The following is a 15,116-nucleotide window of genomic DNA, read 5'->3' as shown; positions in this document are numbered from 1 at the left end:
CAAGGATTGGAGGTGAGGATTAAGCCTTGCAATTTTCAGGGGTAGCCAGTATCACACCCTAAAAACACCAACTCTCCGAATCAATCTTTGCCACCGTTAAGTGAAATGCTTGTTCTAGTGATTGTTCATCAGACTTATTGAAAAAAATGTCTAATCATGGTGAACCATGAAGTTAGTATGAAAAGGCTTGGGAGGATAGCTCAGGGCCAACGCGCTCACCTTGGAAACAAAACAATGCGGAGCAACACAGGTTCGACACCCGGGTCCGCGTTTAGAAACCTCTGGGTATTAGGCGCGTTATAAATAACAAATTACAAATTATGAAAAAATAACCAACTACCAAAGCATAGTGAAGATACGAACATTCAGCACCATCTCAGAAAGTGCTTCTCCTCCACTTTATTTCACTTTTCCAATTCTGTTGAGTAAACAAAGCAAATATCCATGCAGTACACTGTTTGGTTATCACCACAATCAAACAGTACAACACTCTCTATGTGCAGTGTCCCCCAGGGATCTAACCTATCCCTCTGGTTTTCAATGGCTACATGGCCCCCTTGGCCCGTATGATGGTCACCTTCACCTACAACTTTCAGTGCTACGTGGATGACATGCAGCTCTCCTTTAGGCCTACACTTGGCCTCTTCCTCTCTCATACCTGACTGTTTGTCCACAATTTTGTCGTGGTGCACTGCAAACGACCTCTGCCTCAATACCAGTAAGACAGAAATTGTCCTCATTGGGACCCCTGCTCCAGCCTTCCCTCTTTCTCTCTGGCTGGCCTCCCTTGGCCCTGCACCTCCACCTACCAAAGAGGCAAAAAACCTGGGAGTCATCTTTCGACTCCACTCTATCCCTCTCGTATCACATCTTGGACATCTCTAAAAAGTCCAACTAACAACTGCACCTTCTCAGAGATATTCTACCTTTTCTCACCTTCCCTCAGAGGTGCATCATCTCCAGAGCCCTGGTTCTCTCTAGGTTGGACTACTGCAACAGCCTCTTTCTCAACCTGCCCTCTTCTAGCCTCTGTCCACTTCAATTAATCCAGAACAGAACCACAAGACTTATCCTTGGCCTCAAGCCCAGGGACTGCATCTCTCTGGCGCTGAAATCCCTTCACTGGCTCCCCTTGGCTGCAAAGATTAAGTTAAAGACCCTTTGCATTGTCCACAAGGCCCTCTGGGACCTGGGCCCAATCTATCTGCAACGAATCTCTCTGTCTTGAGCCAGATCTCCTTAAGTTCCGGAAACTGCTTAAGACTTTCCTCTTTGCCTCCTCCTACTCTCTTCCCCCTCCGCTGCTAACCACCTCTTTCTGCGCTCTCACTCTCTCCTCTACTTCTGCTCTGCTTCGCCGACTGGCGGCCTGGTGCACCTTTAGAGCCTCACAGGTCCCAAGCTTCCTCGCCAGTCTCCTGCACTTGCCCCCGGGCATTGCACTTGCTGCAGCACTAGTGCACTTCGATTACACCCATGAGAGTGGTATCTCTCTGAACTTAACCCATGTTCTGACGGGACTGGGCATGCTTGTTTCCCTATTCCCTCCACCCCCACGCACTTCCTGTTTCTGTACGCCTGCATAATCTGAATGTACCATGGCTAGTAAGATCGTTTGCCTTGTGTTCCCTATGTCTTCCCCTCCCATGCATGGTTGCGCTTTGAAACACTTGTGTATAAGCGCATAGTAAATAATCAATCAATCAAAAGATGTGCCACTCCAAAAATGGACAGACGCGTGCCAACAAGCTCATATCAACAGTGAAGCGATCCTTATATTAAATCAAGACTGAAAGTGAATCGAAGTAAACATTGAATTGATCAAACTGAGTCTGCTGGAAGGAGTGATGTCATGGAGTGTAAACAATAAAACAGCTGCAGGCGCAAACGTGTTTACTTCATGGGTCACTCTAGCAACACATATTAAACATGAAAGTCAAGGTCCAAAAGGAAGCCTTTTGCCCAAAGTGGCCTCCCTAAATCCCCACACTCAAAACCATGCATATGGAAAATGTCCCAAAAATTGAAAAAGGGATTGATTCCAAACCAGACAATCTTGCTTAAAAAAAGGGCTATTTAAAGACTACGGTGCATCAGTTACAAGTGGCTGTTTGTCTGAAACATAAATTAAAATCTCCTAAAATAAAAAAAAACGAAGTGTTGGAATGCATAACATCATATGTCATGAGTGGAGCTAAAATAGAGATATTCAAATCCTAACATCACAATGTTGAAGAAACATGAACAATGCTAAAGCTTCCAAAATTGTGCAAACACCCACTATAATTAGAAGTAATGTCCTCTTTAACCATTATCTAAGCAACATACAGAGCCCCTGGTAATCTTTGTGGTATTTCAGCCCAGCAGAAAAAACATGGGCTAATGACTGCTCCTTCGGTTACATCTCCCCTGTGCCAGGGATCCAGATCAGAGATAAGGCAAGAGATGTTTTACTCCTTACTTTGGGAACTTTGGAGTAACACAATGTTTTAACAAGTACAAATATAGTTCTCATTCCCAAATGGCAGTGCTCCAGATAAGATTTTGAACTGGGAGTATTTTACTCTCTATTTTTTATAGTTATGAGTAAAATTATATTTTAGGGAGTAAAAAAGTAAGTCCCTTTCCCAATGTGTGTATTTTACAAGCCAGTAAAAGTAAATTGCAACTATAAAACACAGGTTTTGTAATAAATATTTCTTTGCACCTAATTATCCATGCACATTAAAAGATAAATGTTTACCTCCTCTGAACAGACAGTAACAATAGTCGTTTCTTCCTGTGGCACTATTGGTCCAAACGGATCCATGGAGCTGTGTGTGGGAAAGCAGGGGAATAAGCTTCTATGTGACTATTTAAAAAAAAAATGTGTTGGGAGTATTTGCCCATTTTTAAGGAGTAAAAGTGGCCGATGCAACCCTTATCTGTAGAGCTGCCAACTAATGTTTTTTTATGCAAGTAAGAAGGTATTTTCATTTTTAAAATTAGGCATGTTTCTTTTAATCCAAACATTCTCTGGCGCTTGCAGTTCCTGTAAATGAAATGAAGCATTTTCTTCCTACAGGCTGCTTCACAACAACGGGGCATCTTTGTGGACAGCGCCTCCGGTCTGAACGCATCACCTGAGCAGTATAGGCAGCAAAAAGGTACACATAGGTTCCGGCTACTCCCAATGTTTATTTGTTGGGAGCATTGGCCTGATTTTAGGGAGTAAAATAGGTACTGTGCTTATGGGGAGGTATGCAGAGGAACATACCGCCTCTGGGTTCTGCATGGTATAAGAAACAAGACCATGTTTACCCTCGTGTGTGTACCATGCCAAACTGCATCTGTCATGGTGCAATGGTTTTCTAATAAGCCCCAGTGTTGTTAGAAATAGGGCAAACTTTACACTAGTGCTAATACTGTAGAACTTTGCACATGCACCGGGGCAAAGCTTCAGTAATCTGACCCCTGATGATCTAGCATCCAGCCAAGAGTGCTCCATCGCATGGCCTGATCAAAACTGAGTGGCGGCTCTTGTGTGCATATGTAACCTGTAGTATTGTTAAAAAGTGGCATTGAGCATGTGGCTGCTTTTGCATGAAACAAACATCCAGGGACGCTTGCCACTAAAAACCACGGATGGTGCCACAAATGTAACTGCATGCCCGTGAACACTTTTCTGTGCAGGAAGGCAGAATCCAGCAGAGGGTCAAGGCAAAGAGGATCATCCTTGGAACAGGTTTTGCCTCCACGGTTAGAATTCACGTGAGTGACTAAATGCTGATTAGGAAATGTTGACAAGTGTGGTCCTGATATGGATGGAACTTGAGGGCCCGCCTAAGTTTCAATCTGCACCTCACCTGAAGATAGCTTATGAAAAAAGGTTGGAAGGAACATTTTCTATTTTATATTTACATATTGGAGTTAAAAGGTGTGAACTCTGCCCTTTTTTTTTTTATTTTTGCCCCAAAGTTCCCGAGAAGCATACCGCTGTTGGAAACCTCTTGGCCAGCATTACAGAAAGTTTGCGTCGGTGCGCGAGTCATTAGCAATAGGGCAACAATGGCCTTATTACTCAAAACATATTAATTCAATGCATATTTGCACCAGTCCTAGTTTTCTATACTGCTAATTTGACTTTCACAGGTACAACATTTCTGTAATGCTGCCCCTAATGTTGGTCCTTTAAGTACATAATATCAATTTTCGGGGGAAAAGTGGTTCTACCACTTTGGTAACTTATTCATCTTGCCACACAGCTTACAAAGCACAAAGTGCCTCATTATGAGTGTGGCAGTAGTCAAAAGTGGCAGTCATTAAATTTCCTTCACTTTTGCCACATCACCATGTTCCGAGTTTGAAGGAAAAGTGGAGGAAATAACTTGAGCACTTGGTTGCAGGACTTTTCTCTATTTCACCTCCAGAAAAGCAATGAACACTGGCCAAATGACCACCAGTGGCAATTCTTCCAAAGCACATTTTATAATGGGAATAACTCTAACTCCTTATCTTGAGGATTTACCTCCAGTTCCAAGGTACAGCAGGAACGGTATTCCAGTTTGTCAGAAGTACCCCTGATAAATCCCCTTGTGATGAGGCTCGAAGGCATTATACATGGGTAAATCAGAGAGAAAAAAAATGTACATATAGAAACACAATTAAAAAACGTCGGTCCTAGTTACCAGTATAGGAATGCAGTAAAAATGTAGCAGTAAAGGAACGAATGCCACTTGTACAGCACTGTCATATTCCGAGCTTGGAGGTAACCCTGAAATCATTGTATTACAAGAAATTCATCTTAATATCAATGCGTTAGGTCTTGATAGACAAAAGTGCTACTACACACAACAGTGCAAACATGCTACATCGCCTCTAATCTGACTGACAGTGGGAAACCATGTGCTAAGCGAGAGGAAAACACCCTGATTGTGCCAATTTTGTCAAAGAACCTCCGCGAGTGTGCGCTCAGCAATTAGATGTGTATCCTCTAGGCAGACAATGATTTTAAAAAAGCATTGGCAATGCCAACAGTTTGGGTTTTGTGTAGGAATAGGAAAGGCACTTGCCATTCATTGCTGTAGTGGTATTAAATGTCCATTGATGGTAGCAGGTGAGAAAATGCTTCTAGTACCTCGGCATCTATTAGCAGTGTCTGGCAAATGCCTAATACTTGTTCACAAGCCAAAACTGTTGGCTTTGCCAATGCTCGTTTTTAACAGGACTTCCGTGACAGACACATATAGTGCTTATAAATCGAGTGGCTGAAGGCAGACCTGGTTAAGACATTTTGAGTACAATAGTAGTGTTTACAGCTACGTTTAAGTTATGAACTCTAAAAAGATTACTTTGAAAATGCACTGGCACGCACTTGGAGTGCAATGTTTGATGGTTATGCTTGATTAAAGAGAGATCAAAGAGTTCCCATGAGGAGGTGTTTTGGGCGGGAGAGGGGCAGGAACTGGCATGGGTGGGAAGGACATAGAGATTAGCATGGCCATGGGCAGTGAATGGGTGGCCAAATAATCCAACAACACCTACAAGCGTTGTGTCCCTCCTTATATGCCATTTCTCCCTAGCTGTACTGCAATAGTTTGGGCTTCATGTGGCGCAATAGCATAAACCAAAAATGTTGACAACTGTTGCAGCAGATCACGCTTGTTTTCTTGCTACCTTCTTTTGGACTATACAAATATGTCTCTCTTTATACAAGGTGTCATCAAATATTCATCGGAAAAATATTCAAACTATGCTATGATTGTGTTTGTTATTCAAATGTTACTATTTACACCTTGATGAACTTGAAGCACAGGTTGTTCTTGTAGTTTGCAGTGGTAGTTTCAGTTCAGTGTTTTTCTGGATCTACAAGGGTCTATATATTCTCCAGCATATCATTGGGCCTCATTCTGAGTATGGCGGTCTGGAAATAAGGGTACAGGTAGCAACGTACCAGCACCCTTTCCGGACTGCCATACTATAACGATTCCGTTAGGGGCCACGGATCGTCCGGCAGGCCTGACCTGTCGGGTTTTCAGGTCTCTGCCAACATTGTTTGTCACAGAAGCAGTGGCTTCTTTAACAACGGGGCAGGTGCTTCCGTGTCCCCATTTCCATGGAGTCTTATGGCACTCTGTGGAAATGTGGAGTATCCGTTACCGTTGCCCCTGTGATATCCCGGTGGTACCGGAATATCAGGCGGCGGTACAGCTGTTGTGTGGTTCCCGGAAACCTTTTGCCTACCGACATGTTTCCCGGCAACCCCGTAATGAGGGCCACTGTCTAATGCCCTGTGTTGTAAAGGGGTATCCAATACGCTTGGCCACATATATCTCGTCTGCAGTGCTGTGTGCTTGTCAACGCCTGAACAAAAGTGCAAAAGGAAAGAGGGGATGTCTTCTGATAACGCCTATGTCCTTATAAAAAACGATATTAAATTGACTTCAGCATTCTTAAGGAGTACAGATCACTTATTTTTACAACAAAATCAGAAACCAGTAATCGAAGTGAGCTGGAAAGGTCAGGTCGGTGTTCCACTACCTTTATTTGTATCTGTTTACCATTCCTCTACTTTTTACGACCATATTCACCATTCTATTTAGATGATTTGTCTCATCATGTCCCTGTGCAAGTGTAATGTTGTAATAGGAGCCTAATTTACTAGTCACTTAGACTATTGCAATGTCGCGGCTGCAACGCCTTGTCAAGTGTTGCACTAGGCTTCCGCTTACCCTCTGCCCTGCCGAGACCACAGTTCCACTACTTTGTTTGGTACACTTCTACCACTGTCAGAGACAGTCTTGCAAATGACTCATGTAATGTGTTTGAAATAGCGTTGACTTGACCTTGTGATCGAACCATCACACAACAATGTTTAAATTCCACACAAACAGGTGTCTTGAGATCTAATTGAATGAGCCATTAAAATATTGTTTCACAATGGGTTACCCAACCGGAAAAGAAAACGGTTTGAATTCCTGCCCGACAACATTACATGATGCAACTCTAATTGAACTATTGATCCCGAGGGGACTGTGGAGATGGCTGCTTAATATTGGAACACATTATATGCTTGACAGTGATATGAGTGGACGATTTGACGTTTTTTAGCAGCGACATTCAACATTTGCCATCGCCGACTGGGTTTTGGGCTCGGCTATCACTGGCACACAGTTTTTGAGCACCTTTTTATGTAGAAAGTTAGACCCACAAACCAGCTTATGTTTGTAATTGTAATTGATTATTTATAACGCGCTTAATACCCAGAGGTTTCGAAGCGCGGCCCCGGGGATCGAACCTGTGTTGCCCTGCGTCATCTTGATTCCAAGGTGAGCCCCTGAGCTATCCTCCCGAGTTTGATAGACTCTGATCCTCATGTGGATAGGGTTGCCCTCCTCTCATAGAAACAAATTATTTCCCAGGGGCATCTGTGCAGGATAGGATCTGCATGCATTGACCCAGCCACGTGAGTTAGTGATGTAGGATGCAAAGGACAAACCATTGCCATTGGAACCCAGGGGAATATTTACTGGCAGTTGGAAGAATTTCTGTATTATCCTGAAAAGCCCAAGATGTTAGCAAGGCGACCAAATGCAGACAGTGAGGGTAAGGGTGTACTACTAACCTCTCTTTTTAAGCCAGTAGACCCAAATTTAAAGCTAGAGCAATTGGATGTTTTCACACAAAGACCTCTTGCACCAACCGAGAGCCACCATTAACATCCATTCCTCATGCCATCTATGAAGTAGATGGGTTGAATTGGGAATCAGGGATACTGGAGGGGAGGGATAGTCGTAACCTTGGCGGGAAGCAAAGAGGACACATTTTGTGTTGGACTTGCAGTTCAGAGGATACGTCTTTAGGCGACCCAAGGAAGGGAAGGGCAATCAATGTGCCGCTCCAACATTCCAGAATCCTTCGGCGCACACACCATCTTGCTTAACCAACTGAGTTGCGCATGCTGAAAGCCAGCATGGTGGCTAACGCATAACTAGATTTGTATGCCCAGAAGAAGGCCCCAAGTGGTGGATGAACATACCCAGCTGAGTCAGTTCTTCGTGCCAATGGGGAATAACTCTCGGCAGTAATCATCTGTATTGTTTTTAGCTCATCCTGGCCATTACAGAAGGGCACTGTCATATTCGCAAATTTGACTATTGCACCCCACACTCCCAAAGGGAGCGAACCACGAAGCACTGCTAAGCCACCTTGGGCCTGATTTACCATTAAAAATGCTTTGTAAAGCGGGCCCATTGTCTCCATTCGGGAAGTCAATCAACTTCAGAAACATGTTGGCCTTTTTGGGCCTAATCTGGGGAGCACAACTTGAGCCACTATGGCAGAGGTGGGCTAACTGGAGACCTCCCTGATGCTTTGGCCTACAGTGTCTATGATTCCTCACCATTGACTATGGTGAAACAGCCTGATGGGAGGTGTAGACCAAAACTGCTGGACCCCTGCATGTTGCCCACTACTGCCCTAGGTACAGTGAGCTCAGGAGACACATCTGGAACTGTAGGTAAGATTGCCCCTTTTGCATAGGGATTGCTGGGCATATGGTTGGCCCCTTGGTGTAAGTGCACAGGCAGCATGACATTGATGGAGCGTGGCGTTGAAATGCATCCTTGGTTGTTAATAATGGTAAACTCAAATAGTTCCTTTTTTTATTATTGATAATTTCTGATCCCCAAATAATGTTTCTTCTCCACGATGTGGGTGTCCCTGAAGACACTTTATCCTTTTGTTCCTTCCAGACTATAGTATTGTCTTATGATTCTTCTATTTATTTATTGGTTTTAAAGTCGCAGACCTAACCCGGTGGGCAATGGAGCGCTGTGCAGCATTTTCATACAGCAATTGCAGTCATCGCAGGTCTAAAAAATAAATAAGAACACTAGGAACATGGAACCCTAAACCAGAGACATATATTGGACTACCCAATGCTAACTCCTTTCTCCCAGCACCTGTAGCTTCAGAATTAGCAGAATTTGACTCGTGGCTGCACAGTCTATCTGCTGCACAACTGGATGATGAACAGCACAGTGGCAACCTTTCAAACGGAACACTGCACAACACAGATCATCTGGGCATCGGAAGTATGTGCAATGTTACTGTGACTCGACCAATTGATGATACCAAACAAGCTCAGCGACAAACATACAATAGACCCTGAAATCAACAACATCATGAAGAAGAAAAAAAAGTAGGCAGAACGTCATCCTGTGAAATGCAACATAATGTCATACGACCTGCACAGCGTGCGACTCTGCTCCCCCTTCATAATGCAGCATTCTCATGGCACCAGCCTAACCTACTACATGCACCACATGCTGGCTATACACCACCTGCCTGCCCATCTCACTTGCAATGCATAACAGGCAATTTCTAAAATACACGGGCACTGTGAAATAAATACGCATTGTTGTGTTTGCAAGATCCGTACAAACGTAGCTACAATACAGTCATTCGAGGATAAACGGAACTCAGCTGGCGAGCTCACAATCAAATTGCTGAAATAGTTCCTTTCGGCCTTCCTTCGAAAATCTCCCATGAGTTGCATGGACATTATACTAGTGGCCACTTCGCTATACAGTGGCAACCGTCGGCTTGTAATTGATATTCTCTGAGGAAATGGCAACGAAAGATGAAAACGGAAGTGGTGAAACACAGCAATTTAACCCTTTCTGTGCCGAAACGACGAACCAACGAGCCCCCAAAAGATGCCCTGAAAATAAAAAGTTATATATAAATAGTTTCCCGAAAACGAGTAGAATTGTGGAACAGAGCCTTTAAACTCAGAGCCACATTAAAAAGTGAAAGGAGTGCCTGGGTCGCCTTCGGAACAATTAAGGATACGTGGCCGCACTGCATTTCTTCGCGTAATTCAAAAGCGTAAGTGATACAGATGCGGCGCATGTGTCATAATCAATGTCACAACAAATGATTTTAACATGCCAATTGGGTGCCAACCTAGAGTGGCCTGTCCTTCAGCCATGACTGTATTGGTACATACATAAGTGGTTAAAAAAAGCATTGTAGGGTGCTATTCCCGCTACACGTGACCAAATTTCCAAACCTACATACTAAGAGGGGAAAATGGGGTAGGGCGGTGTGTAGAATATAAACAGCAGCTCTGCCAAAAGAATGTTTTGAGGCAAAACGAATGCAATGGCCGCTCCATACATTTACGTGTAGGGTGCCCCAGGACACGGGGTTTTCCAATTTAGGTCCAAATAATGTAATAAGCCCTTCGAGCCTCTACAGTGCCCGTCAATGTTGGGATGAGTGCCAGTGCAGACCGTGACTCAAGAGCACATGGCTCCCGGGAAATGTATTGTTGGGAACACTCCCTTGGCAGTACTCTCACTGAAAGCAGCATCCTGTACACCTGGAGGATTACGTAAGTGTGATGCTACAACAAGGAGTACATGTTCCACACTTCCCACGGAGGGTTCCCAATTAAGTTCCTACATTTCTGCGGCGGTAAGAATGTTGTAGAAAATATGGACAGGCCGAGGACGAACGTAAACACCTCGTGATAAAATGAAAGGAACGAGTAATGCAAAACAGCTTTCTCATAATACTTCAGTTTTCAAAATGTAGCTACACTTCGGAGGGGGCGTTTTAATGACGGTGCGTTTTACAGAGAAAAACATCAACAAGGGCCATCTTCTTTCACCAGCCGGATACCGGCTCCCGCGCCGCGCGGGTTCGCGGTGGTAAACACCTGACCCGCAGTACTCGGGCTGAACCCGGCACCCGGGAGGATCGAGGGCGGGCGGGCGGGCGCGAGCCGAGCACATCTGGCCCGCTGTCAGGCCGCAGCGCCCCCTCTGAGCCCCCCCTTCCCTGCGCGCTGAGAACGTCATGGAACATTCCCGGAACCTGCCAGCGCCCCGCCCACTGCGAGCGGCGGCAGCAGACACATAGGCCCAGCGCGCGCCAGAGACAGGGGCAGACCAATACACAGACGGAGAGGGGGGCGAGCGGGGACGCACTGCCAAGCCCAGAGGCGAGGCGCAGAAGGGTCACTGGTGGGAGAGGTGTAGGCCGGTGGGCAGCAAGCACGTGCGGGTGACAGCACGGACAGATACATGCACACATATGTAGAGGGGACCGAGACTCGGGCGCACTGACAGGGAAGAAGGCAGACATGTCAATGGGTAGTGGAAAAGACAGTCCAGTACAGTGAGAGGCGGGAAGAAACGAAATAAGAGTCAATTACATACTTGCCAACCCTACAGATTTAGGCAGTAGGCTACTGCTTTTTAAGCAGCCCTACCGCCTAAAGATGTGGGTGACAGATCATACTGCTTTTTACAGTGGCAGGGAATGTATGGGACTCTAGGGCTGCAGGACATAGCATGCAACACATTAATGAGTCTGTCTGTGCATTTGGCTGGTAGGTGGTTACTTTGATTGGGCTCAGACCAATCCACTGACCTGACAGCTGCATGACTCTGTCCTACACTCTTGCCGAGACAACCCTTAGATGAACCACCAGTGAAGGCAAGCGGCAGAGTCTAACACCATCACACAGCATCCGCCTATGACACTGGGTTATGTACTTTAGAATTCTTCAAGGGTGCCAACAATGTATGTTTTGTGTTTTCCTGTGATAGCATTGTTATGGGAATTATTATTTGTGAAACTTAAAAAATCCTACATCTTTTTGGTCACAGAATGTTGGCAAGTATGCAATTATGTGCCTAGAGTCTCAGCAGCCGAAAGAGAGAGAGAGAGAGAGAGAGAGAGGGACCAGAGAAGGTAAAGGCGGGGTAGGGGTGTGATAGCAAATCAGGGGCGAGGTGCTGATACCCATCATGGAAGAGAGAAACATGCTGAGAAAATAATGAGGGGTGGCAGGCGGGTGGAGCGAGAAGCGTATTTAAGGTGAAAGGCAGTGACTGTCTTGGGGACAGTCACAGAAGCAGCAGGAGCACAGGGACAGAGTTCCAGGCAGAATAGGGGGCGAGAAGGTATGGGTAGAATGGGAGAGAGGGGTAGAAACGAGGGGAAAGGACGTGGATTGAGGGAGATTGGTTGGTAGAGACGACAAGCAGAGACCACAACAGAGAGAAGCAGAAACAGTAAAGTAAGAGGGAGAGTGAGGCCTGGGAACAAAAAAAGGATAGAAGGCAGAAGCAGCATGATGGAGAGAGAGACGCGGGTACTGAATGAACGAGAAGACCGAGTAGGAAGAGAAGCAGATAGGGGATAAGGCAGAGAGACAGAAGAGGGTTCGGGAGGGGGGAAGTTACGAGGAAAGGGAGGGGAATGGGACTTCCAGGTGTAAACCAAACCAGAAGGGCAATCATGTCGGCAAGTGCACTCTGTCGGGACGGGAATATATAGAAAGACTGAGTGAGAGAGGCAAAGAGGTATGTACCCAGAGGCTAAAACTGACAGAGGCACCCCAAGGAAAAGCCATTCAGAAACAGGAAGGCGAGAGAGGGAGCGGGGCGCAGAGGAACGCTAGACAGCGAAAGCGAGAGTGCCGGACAGTTCTACCACAGAGGGGGCGACAGACACGGCGGGGGTGGGTGCGGGCGGGCGTACAAGCAAAGGACGAGGAGAAGGATTTATTGAGAAATGTACATAAACGACAACCAACGAAACCCTTAGGAAAGACACGGTGACCATGCGACACAGGGGGACTCGTTAATGTAGGCGAGGGGAGTAATAACCCGGAGGCGATAAGGTCAAGGGGTAAGCGGCAGCGGTCACGTGTTATTAGGGGAAAAGGGCAGTGACAGCTTGATTCAAGGTGGGCTGGCAGGTACCTGGAAGGGGCACGGGAAAGTGAGGAGGGGGCCACCGCACCGTGACTGGACCGTGAACCCACAGGGGCGACTCCATAATGACAACGACTATTTTTTTAATTGAATTTAGCTGAATAATTCAACTTTTTCAATATTTGAACAAAATTAATTTACATATTAAATACAACTACACCAAATAGCGGGTTGGCCTCTGTAATCAATACCAACTCTACCCACTTCTCGGGAAATGCCTGGCACATTATGCCACCACCCTCTCTGGGCAGTGACCCTCTACATCTCAAAAGGGCATATCAATGTGCAGAGAGGCGTGCCTGCCTGCCAGAGGGCGACCTCCTTTTCACGCCATCACAATGTCACGGTGTCCCCTCTTCACCCCACCCCCTTTCTGCTTCCGACCAGTGCGCCGCTATCGCGCTGCCCTCCCTCCCTCCCGTCAGCAAGCAACAAGACTTGGGTATGTCCCGCGTTCCCTAGCGCGGTGTGGGCACAGCCTTACCGGCCGCCACCCCTGCTGTGTACACAAAACACTTTCGCTACCGGGGTCACCCAGGTTTGCCCATTCACAGCCCATATTCAGGAACGCTGGGCAGTCACCTGTTCCTCCTCCACCGCGAGGCTGCAGCGAGACAGACTACTGCCCAGCTTGGCAAGGGTGGCAGCTGTCAGTGAAAAGGCAACCAGGGTCTGAAATCGCCCACCCGCTCCAACCCGCATTTCAGTATCTGTAGAAGTTATGCGTTACTTGCAGTGCCAATTTGCGCTCTCAAAACACGGCAGTACGCTCCACGACTTGGCCTCACAAACTGATCGTTGCCACTCATTGCCCTAAACATTAAAAAATAAAAAGGCAGTACCTTACGCCGACACAACGCGGAAACGAAAGCAACATGTACTGCTCGTCACATGAAAAATAGTGCTCTGGACCTTAGTGTTCACGGGGAAACGGGTACAAATGTCCTTAAGAAGTATTCGCAGGCAAAGGGGGTAGCTATAACATTTATGCACATTCAAATTATAATGACGTGACCAACAGCGAATGACCGAGTTGTTCTTTTTAGAATAACCAGGATTACAAACGATACGAAAATAGGGCGAAAACAACATTCAACACATATTCACGGGGTGTTGGTAGGGGTGGAAGAGGGGTGCCTGATCAAATCCCTGGGTAGTTCTAGTGTCGGGTGGTGCGCTTGACTGAGGTCCCCCCTCCTGGGTTTGTGCCAGGGGTCCCTCCATGCAGACCTCTGGTGACATTGGCAGAAGGGCTAGTGCACAAGGCTGAATGGGGTGTTATAAACGAGGAGGGGATCCCCTCCTTCCAGGAGGATCCTTCGGCACTCACCTGTATAGCCGCAGGGAGCCCGGCAGCAGGACACCCCGTGCCCTCCGCTGTTCCTCCGCTGGCAGCAGCGTGTGTTGTGATGACGTTAATGACAGCTGGCGGCAGCCTGGTTCCCCCCCCGTTTTCGCCTTTCTAGTAGTTCATCCAGCCGAGCCTGTCGGGTTTCATTTTGTGGACGTTAAAAACAACAACAAATAAAAAATAAAAATAAAAGGTCCAGCAGAACATTTAAAGGAAAAAATGCAAAAATTCAAAAACGTTCATGTTGCCTCAGCTTTCCCAGAGGGCTGAAGGCATGGTTCCTCGACCAAGCGCAGCCTGTGACTTGCAGATCGGCAGACACAGACAAGGGGTTATTCCTGGCACGGTTTCCCAGAAACAGGAGTTACAAGGCTGAGAAAAAAATGCTGAGAGAGAGAGAGGGGGGTGCGGGGAGCGGTGCCCTGGACGTCATCGGATCCCCCAGCGAGGCGTCCTCCTCCTCCCAGGGAGAGGATGAACCAGAGAAACCAGTCCTCCCTCTGCTGTGTGCATGACAGGGCCCGGGTGAGGGGAGGAGGGAAGCTGCGGGGCATGTGTGTGTGTGTATGTGTGTGTGAGCCCCGCGCGCAGGCAGCGGAGGCTTGACCTGCCCGCTGCTGTTGTGCGACTGTCAAGGCTTCACCCTGACAGCCAAGGGGAGAGCCCTCCTCCTCGAGCCCGGCCTCCCCGGCAGGCCCTCCCCCTTCTAAGCAGCGCACACACAGAAGAGCAGCAGAAATCGCAGGGAACTCCCAGAGGGGAGCGGCCAGTCCCAGCTTGTCATGTACCGCTTGTGTGTCTCTCCCAGCCGGAGAATTTCCTGTCAGGATGTGGGATCCTCCTTCCTTCCCCTTTCTCTCCAAGGCCTTCCCTTCCTCCCTCCCTCCCCCGGAACCACGCTCCCCTCTTTTCATTCCTCTCTTACAGTGCCTGCTGGGGTCATTTCTTTTCGCCCAAGCTTGGGGAAAAGGAGCCTGACACTGGGCACATGA

The 15,116-nt window shown here is 47.0% G+C and overlaps 1 protein-coding gene across 3 annotated transcripts in view; it reads right to left on the bottom strand.

Moving 5' to 3' along the window:
- The window catches only part of HIVEP2 (HIVEP zinc finger 2), a 532,634-nt gene extending 517,722 nt beyond the window's left edge, over positions 1 to 14,912 (bottom strand). For all 3 annotated transcript variants that reach the window (XM_069606805.1, XM_069606804.1, XM_069606807.1), the window contains exon 1: positions 14,104 to 14,912. The gene's annotated coding sequence lies outside the window, so the exon portion shown is untranslated. The remainder of the gene's footprint in view (positions 1 to 14,103) is intronic.
- Between the last annotated feature and the right edge of the window lie 204 nt (positions 14,913 to 15,116).

This window comes from Ambystoma mexicanum, chromosome 4p, assembly GCF_040938575.1.
Source record: "Ambystoma mexicanum isolate Mex_15411 chromosome 4p, UKY_AmexF1_1, whole genome shotgun sequence".
In the NCBI taxonomy this organism is placed as follows: domain Eukaryota; kingdom Metazoa; phylum Chordata; class Amphibia; order Caudata; family Ambystomatidae; genus Ambystoma; species Ambystoma mexicanum.
This window is presented reverse-complemented; position numbering and strand designations above follow the sequence as displayed.